The 8777-nt window shown below is 30.0% G+C and overlaps 1 long non-coding RNA gene across 1 annotated transcript; it reads right to left on the bottom strand.

The window, feature by feature from the left end:
• Nucleotides 1-6303: 6303 nt before the first annotated feature.
• Nucleotides 6304-7744, bottom strand: LOC139431907 (uncharacterized). The gene is made up of 2 exons (XR_011641940.1): nucleotides 7500-7744; nucleotides 6304-6479 (listed from the first exon to the last, which is right to left on the bottom strand). It is a non-coding gene; the product is annotated as an uncharacterized lncRNA (long non-coding RNA).
• Between the last annotated feature and the right edge of the window lie 1033 nt (nucleotides 7745-8777).

Genomic DNA, 8777 nt, shown 5'->3' with positions numbered 1-8777 from the left:
AAATCATGCGTTAAAAACAAAATGAGATATTGCAGTAAAATAAGTTAAGTGTAAAAAAATTTTATCTGGTTTTCATCGCTTTGTAGATCGTAGCGGATATGTGCTGCGGAGCGACCGGTATTCATAAAAGTTCCTAGCGAACAAGTTGCTCGAACCGAAATTGTATTAATTTAAACCTTGTTATAGACGGAAAATTACCTTTTACTAGGCACATCAGTATTAGAAAGCTTTTAGCGTATTGAAGGGTATATTTCCTTCTAGAACTTTACTCACGCAGGGTAAAACCGTATCGAAATAATGGAGCCGCAATATTCTATAATACTGGTGCCCATTATGTATATACATAATATAGAGGTGTATATTTATAGAAGGCAAAGTTAAACTACTTATGAATTTTTTTTCTTTTCATGACATTTCATACAAATACTCAGTACATTGATAACAATGCTTTTATAATGTTTCATAACATACAAGTTTAAAGCTTAAAATTCAATTCACATTTCACTTTTCATATAATTCATTTTTCAATTTTTTAATACAATTTCCTACTTGCAAGTTTCAAAATTTCAAACCTAACCATATCTCTTTCTACAATATACTACTTTGGCTGATACAAGAATTTTTCTTGTTTCGCATAACTTGCTTGTTGAGTTTTCATTTCATTTTTAACAACGACGTAGTTCAACCATTTTTAATTTGTAACGTGTTCGTCTTTATAAATCTAAAGTTTAAATGATATTTGTAATATATTTCGGAATTATAAAATGTTTTTCAACATAATCTGTCAATCTTATAAATATTTTTTGAAGAGCTGGATGTAACTTTTAACGTGTAAGTAATTACCGTATTTTCTCGAATGTAATCCGCACCTTTTTTACAAATTTTATGTGCTCTAAAATCAAATGCGGATTACAATCGGGTGCGGATTAGATTCGCAGTCGTATAGTTGCAATTTGGAAAATAGTAAAATAAAACACATTATAACAATACCACTTTACTAAGGGTTTTAGAACGATATTTACATTTTTATGTATCATTTTCTTCCCATATTACGTCATCTTCGGATTATACAAAACTTCTAAAATGATGTTATAATATTGTTTTCAGGGATCGTTTTCCATGTCGCCTACACTCACTGAACAAGTTCAGAAGCTCCTTTAATTGCTCCCGGTTTTGTTAATTCTCGAGTTTGTTAATATACATATACATACACAGGTTGTAGTATGGATGTTATTTCACCAGGTATTATTATTGTGACAAGAAGTCTAAACCAAGGGCAATCATCTATGATTAATTAATATCCTTATTTAATAATCTTCCTGGTTTACGACTCCATACTTGTCTTAATCATTCCATCATCAGCTTTTCAATTATCCATCCTTTTTGTTGTGCCCTAACTAGGACGTCATTCGGGCAGTCTTTCAGGTTTCAGAATGGTTTTTTTCTCAATAGTAGTAAAGTCAGCAATTTTTACCTATCACTTGTTACTGCTAGCATCAATGTGATGCGCAACCTTTCGTTTATAAAGAAATTTCCCACACACCTCTTCTTTCCAGTGTGTAATTGGGTGGCATATCCAGATATACTACCATTTTGTTGACATTTACAGTTTGAGACAAATTGAAATTTTCTTGAGAATCATTAGGAGCTTTTGGGAAATTGTAGTTCTGCGCCTCAACGATAACACCATTCGGCGCATAAATCCTACAGTCCAACCTTAGCTAGTATTAAAAATTTATTAGTCCCTCCTTTCGTTTTTCTTGAGAGAACTAGAAAACTGCCTCGTCAATTTCATGAAATCGTCTCTTCTTTGGCCCGGTAAATTTTTTGCACGATGCCTCACAGTCTGCAATAGCTACCTGGTCTTTCCGCAACAGCCGCAACGTTACTCTCATTATCAGCAAAAATTGTACCAGCTTTTCGATTTCCTTAACGCTAACTTAATAACAACTCTTTAAACTTTGCTGTAGAGAAGAACCTTTTAGATTTTTGCTACTTTTTTTTTTATAATTACGCTATTATATTTATAATTAAGCACACACCACGTTCGAGCTACTACGAGGGCAGTATATGAACGGAATTCGCGCTAGGCATAACTATTTATTTTTAAAATTATATTTATTTTCCATTTTTTTCTGGCTTGGTAAATTTAAAGTCCAGTCTAATAAAAACTCGTCGTAAACAAGGTTTCTTCAGGTGCATCAGCGTCAGTCAACGGAAAAAATATATATTTATGGTTAACAACAAGCATCGCATCGTTTTGGTGTTGTCGAATTGCTCAAAGAAAGATGCGGATTACATTCGCAAACTAAATTTTTTTACCACTATGCATTCTTAAAATCGGGGTGCGGATTAGATTCGAGTGCGGATAAGATTCGAGAAAATACGGTAATATTAAAATTCATTCATTATTGTTAACTTTTGAATAGTTTAAGTTTGGATTAATACAATATTGTAAAACAAATATTTTTCACTGTAGAGTCTCTGAAGATGCCTGTAAGGCGAAACTAGTCAGACGAATTATAAATAAAATTTATTCAACCAGTTAAAGTACATTGAATCTTTTCTTTTCTCTTGACCATTCATTTCTCCACTGGTAACATGAATTATATCAATTTTAACTCATACTTATGAATACTATAACACAAGAATTTTTATTGTATTAAAAAAAACATAATTACTCGCATTCTATTTAAACTTAAGCAGGAGATGTTTTCCTTTAATCCCGTTAACACCTCGAACAATAAATTTATTTCCAGGATATGATTAAGGACTATTGAAACGACAATTATTTTTTCATACAATATGAAACATATGTATATATGAAAAAATAATTGTCGGTTCAATAGTCCTCAATCCTATCCTGGTAAAAAAATTATTGTTCGAGATTCTATTTAAAATACATCATTAACTTTTAATAATGTTTAGTACTTGAAATTGAAATGTTATTCATCATATTTCTATCAAGTTGAAGTGGTGATTATCTGAAACTTCATTTTATTTGATACCACTGAAAGTAGTTGAGGAAAAGTGTAAACATTTTTATCAAAACTTATCGATGTAGTGATGTTACGCTTATTTATTGTAATTTTCGCCCTTGCCACACTGGCACAATGCCAATTCAATACGAACAGGTGGGATAATCGGGATACGATTGCGAATGGATGTTTTTAGACGTTGCAGATGAATACGAGCGGTTTTTGCAACATAAAGGTTCCGGGGGTGTACAGGTAGAAATAAAGAAACGTCGATGTACAATAAATAAAAGTTATTTATTGTCTATTTAATTTTTTAGTTGTCTCCCGTAAGCGATAATAGACCATGGTGGGAACGTAGTTAACCCATCAGTTACAATTTTGGTACAAGATCTGGTGGAGAATCTGAATTTGCAGATATGACAAAAAGATGTAACGCAGTTGCAATTTCTAATAGTAAATTTAGTTTAGAAACTTATCACTCTTAGAGAATATTGATAAAATCCATCGTTTTCGTATTAAATGCAAAAATGTTAGACTCCAAATCCAATAACACTAAAAAAAATAAATAAAGAATCTGAATTGGCAATGACAAGTGAAAATCGAACTGAGCTGTCATTACTATTATGTTTGCAACATGTCCAAGTGTAGATTTAGCTAAATCACATTTTTAATTTGTTTTAGTTGGTTTAATAAAAGAATCCAAAAACAATAAATTAAAAATCAACAAAAAATAAACAAAAAACAACAACACAAACAGGAATAATAAAAAAAATACATAAAATAACAAGACAAGTAATAAAAAATTCTAAAGAAAATGTTCAAAAACTTACATTTCTTTTTTTTAGTGCTATTATTGAAATCGGAACCCAACATTTTTGCATTTAACACGAAAACGATGATTTTTATCAATATTATCTAAGGGTAATAAAAGTTTCTAAACTAAATTTACTATTAGAAACTGCAAAAATAAATGTAGGGTTATGATAGAATAAAAAAGTTCTGAGCAAACAAACTTTAGGAACAGCCTGTATAGCATTGTTCCCGAGGACCGAACCAACTAATAAATTGCCTAACGATTTTACAACACATTGATTTATACTGTACCAAATTTCAGCGCTTTACTGTAAATAGTGTTTAAGACATTTGGAAAAATGTGTTAAACTTTCCTAACTTTGATGACCTGTATCTTTGAAATTTGAAGACTTTTACTAATTTTTTTTTACATGCATCGTCATCATTTTCACTCGAGTATATGTGACTAAATTAAATTTGTTCCCCGAGTCACCGAAACACCCTGTATATACAATAATATGAATATACAGTATGTCCCCGGATCGAGTTACAAAGAGGAAAAAAATTTTTGTTACTGATTTTTCAAACTTATCTCAGCATAAATAATGCGTCGGATATGTTCAAACTACTAAATCGCATGAATTTTATACTCTAACTATAAAAGCTAACTAATTATTCCAATTTTTATGTAAAAATTGGACGTTTTTCTAAATTGAAAATTGAAATTGAAGTTCAATTTATGATATGTAACGATAGAAACCATAAAACTTACAACTTATGTTGGTGAGATTAAGTCTTTTCATGCGATGTTAACCGTGAAAGAGAGAATTTATTTAGTACTGTGATATGGTACTAGTGAATCATGTTTTCGTGTAGTTATACAAAAATTCCAGCAAAAATATCCGGACACAAGAATATTTCATGCGGGGCTCGCAAACTGATGAAAAAAAATTTGGAAACGGGTTCTGTATTATCCATAAAAAGGCAGACAAAGAAACTAAATGAAGAACACGCTGCTTTTCAGATAGCTTTTCAAGAAATGATATTGTTTCTTCCCAACATTGTTGTTATTGGAGCGATGTAAATCCAATTACCCTTAAATTTTATACGGTCAATGTACTTTCAGCAAGACAGTTGCCCAGCTTACCATTCACGCATTGTGTCAAATGGTTATATTTACAATTTCGTCAAAAATGGATTGAACGAAATGGTCCTATTTGATGGCCAGCACGCAGTTCTGATTTTACAATTATGAATTTTAATTTTTGGGGATGATTGAAACAAATTGTTTACAGTGAACCATTATAAGATGATGCAGAACTATTAAAGCTAAGAATAATTAAAGCGATAGAATCTCTACCACAGGCGGAAATTCGTACTTCTTATAAAAAATTTAGAACTCGTCTTCAAATGTGTGCCGAATTGGGAGGGAATTTGTTTGAATGAGGATTTGTTCACTTACAAATAAATAATATTTATTACTTACATAGTGTGTTATTACATAAATTTACATTTAAAATATTTTATTCAATTAGCCATATTTTAATTTGATTTGTCCTTATATTTTTCACTAACATAAGTTGTAACTTTTATGGTTTCTATGGTTACATCTTGTAAATTGAACTTGAAAAATTTGAAATTTAGGAAAAGTATAATTTTTACATACAAATGGGGTTAATTAGTTAACTTCTATAGTTAGAATATAAAGTTCGTTTAGTGGTTTGAACATATCCGACGCATTATTTATGATGAGATAAGTTTGAAAAATCAGTAATAAATTTTTTTTCCTCTTTGTAACTCGATCCGGGGACATACTGTATATTGTTTTTATATTAATTATAATTATTATTTTTTGTCTTAATTTTTTTCTTCACGCATTTGTTTCAATTTACAAAACCTTCTCTTGGCATAAAAATGAAATAATGTTATTCCAGACAAACAGAATCATTAATCTGTTTCTAGGAATTTCCGAAACATTTTTGTGTTGAACATATTAACATTATTATTCGCTTTTCTACAAATTATGTAAAAATTTTGTTCACTTAAAAACGGCAAACACATCTTTTAATCTCTTTAATAAAAAGATTTTATTAAATTCATTTAATTCATTCATTATAAAATATGATCAAAATTAAGCCTGACCAAATTAAGAGAAAAAATTAAACACACCAGTTAGCTGGTCGCTCACTGCTAGTGAGGGTATGTGACTGCTAGTGACTAGTAATCTCGGTCCACGGTACTATACATTGAACTGTTATTTCATTTTTCTTAATTTTTCTCATAAATAATAAATAAATCGCAATTTTTTTAATGTGAATTTACCTTACTATTAATCCCACATCATGGGAGTTACATTATGGTATAAGAATCGTTAAAAAATAAAACTATAAATTTCGTAATTTTTAATGCAATTTATTAAAGTTTAAAATAAATTTTCTTACTTTATATAGAAGATTTTCCTACGGTTTTTTCTTTTCTTCTAATTAAATCACTTTAATTTTAAATAATCCATAATTTCTTATGGTAACTCACAAAACGATAAATTTTTTATTCTTATTTAAAAAAGGGAAATATAAAAACAAATAAATTAGGATTGTATCCCGAGATCCTTCTGTTCGCGATGTTACCAGGATACTGAAGCGTTCCGGGATGCATAAGAGCTCTCTGGGTATCGGTAATGCACACGAATTTAACCTCTCGAAATCACCTCTGTAAATCAAAAAAGAATTTTTATTACACTTTATATATCAGAAAGTGTTCATTTTAAACTAATTAATTTTAAATTATTTCACAATAATATATGATTAAAACTCATTACATCTTGAAGAAAAGAGGGAAAGAAAGAGAAACTCTCAGTGGGAATGATAATTTAAAGTGAAAATTTTCCTTGAATTCGGGAAGATCTTCATCAAGCGTGTCTTTATTACATTCGACGGTTTATTTGAATTAATAAACGTATTACATAGAACGTAGAGGTTGCGGGAATTCAAGGAGTTTTGCAGTTCTCTTAAACGTTTATATATTGTTTAATTCAGACCACTTTTTCCTCTGTAAATATTCTATATTAAACGGTTAGAGACGTTTCGGGATCAACTCGCATCTTCAGTCAACAACTTTGTTACTCTTAATCACAGTCATATCTACAAAAAACCACAACAAAACCATGAAAAACTCGGTGACAAATAAAGACTCCTTGGGAAAAATTTATTTTTTATTACAAGATCGGTGCAACATGTTTCGAGATTCAAAATCTCTTCATCAGGCACGACTAGAAACACAAAATTAAAGCAAGAAAATTGTTATACATAAATTTAATTTTGTTTAGTTACCGTCAATTATAGGCATTACTAAAATTTAAAGGCCTTAAGGGTAAGTTAGTTTAGTTAAAAATATTCTAAAACAAAGTAAAGACACGAGTTATACTTTCATTTTGTGGATCCTTGTTATCAATATGTATAAATATGAAAAAGTCATGTATGTTTTTATGCTTTTATTGATAGATAATTTAAAACTCTGCCTGACGCGTTTCGGCGATCTACGCCATCTTCGGAGGCACTACAAAATTAAACATAAAGGTACAGAAATCATTTTGTGCTGTTAAAATAGTAAATATTATTAATGTGAGTAGAATTTTTGATATTAACATTAAGATTAACAAACTGAATATAAATTAAATGAAACAAAGTGTAACAAACCTGAATATTATTAAAGAACATGTGTCTAACTTACTTCGTCCTTTTTGGTTATGTCACCATAAAATATAAATCACTCTATCCATGTGCGCACTGCAATCAATATGCTTACTGTAGTAATCTTTTTAAATATAAACAAATGATGGTTTGGATTAACAATTTTATCAATAATTATTTTAGTTTTACTCGAAAGCGAACAATTTTGGGAAGAGGCGTGCTTGGTGTTCGTTAGTGGTCTTGCGCAGTATTAACTATATGGTACGCATGCGTGTTGAGGATGGTCAAACTCCTAAGTTTAAATATGAATTTCAAAGAAGTGGTCATTAACATTCCATAAACAAATGAACGATAGAGGAAAAAAAAGGGGGGGGGGAAAGGAGAAATAGAGGTGGGATGGCAAAGTAGCCGTTGGGACCCGTTGGGACGAGTTATACTTGTCAGCGAGCGGTAGGCTTTTTAAAAAAAGGAAAATTACCCGTTCTTTTGTATAACGAATTTTTATTTGGTTAAAGTAACGACCGTACAGTTAGACAACAAAAATACAATTAATATTAAATTTAATAATTAGTCCTATTTATACTTTTTTATTTATCATTAGCTCTCGGTGTTCAATTTCATACTGCATCTCACGGTTCTTCATCTTATCATATTAATTTCTTAAATACTATCGGGATGCAGCTGCATAACTCCTCCCTCCTTAAGTTCGAAGTTCTCCGAACGAGTCTTGATTTTATTATCAACATTCCCAATTTTATAATTCTTATATTTATTGATTACAAACTTACATACTATTAGTAATATTATCAAGACTATTATGTAAAGAAGTACGTTATGGATCAAATTAGTTTTCTCAATATACGGAACTTTAAATATTTCGGAACTATTAATTGTGTCAGAAATATTCTTGAGCAGAATAGGAATGGGTTTTTCAATCGTTATATTCTTTATTGTCAGGGTAGGTATAAATCGATGTTCTAAATTGACAATTTTAAAATAATTTTGCAATGTCATATTGTTGATTTTATAATAACAATTATTAACATTATTCAATTAATACCCTTTAACACTAAATTGCAGCTTAGTTTGCTGCAAATTTCCTTTATTGTGAGTTCATTTCTTACAATTAGAATGGTTAAGTGTTCAGATTCTATTATTTCAAAATCTTTTATAAGAACTTCGTGAAATTTACAATTTATCAATTTACCATGCGTTACAGCTTCATATTCGCAAAGGGTTTTATCAAATTGCACAATTTGATTATAACAAAGATATTCGTTCAATCGCAAATTAACACATTCATCATTCATTAAAATAT

The sequence above is a fragment of the Onthophagus taurus genome, chromosome 11 (assembly GCF_036711975.1).
Source record: "Onthophagus taurus isolate NC chromosome 11, IU_Otau_3.0, whole genome shotgun sequence".
In the NCBI taxonomy this organism is placed as follows: domain Eukaryota; kingdom Metazoa; phylum Arthropoda; class Insecta; order Coleoptera; family Scarabaeidae; genus Onthophagus; species Onthophagus taurus.
The sequence above is the reverse complement of the archived record's forward strand: the minus strand, read 5'-3'. Positions and strand labels throughout refer to the sequence as shown.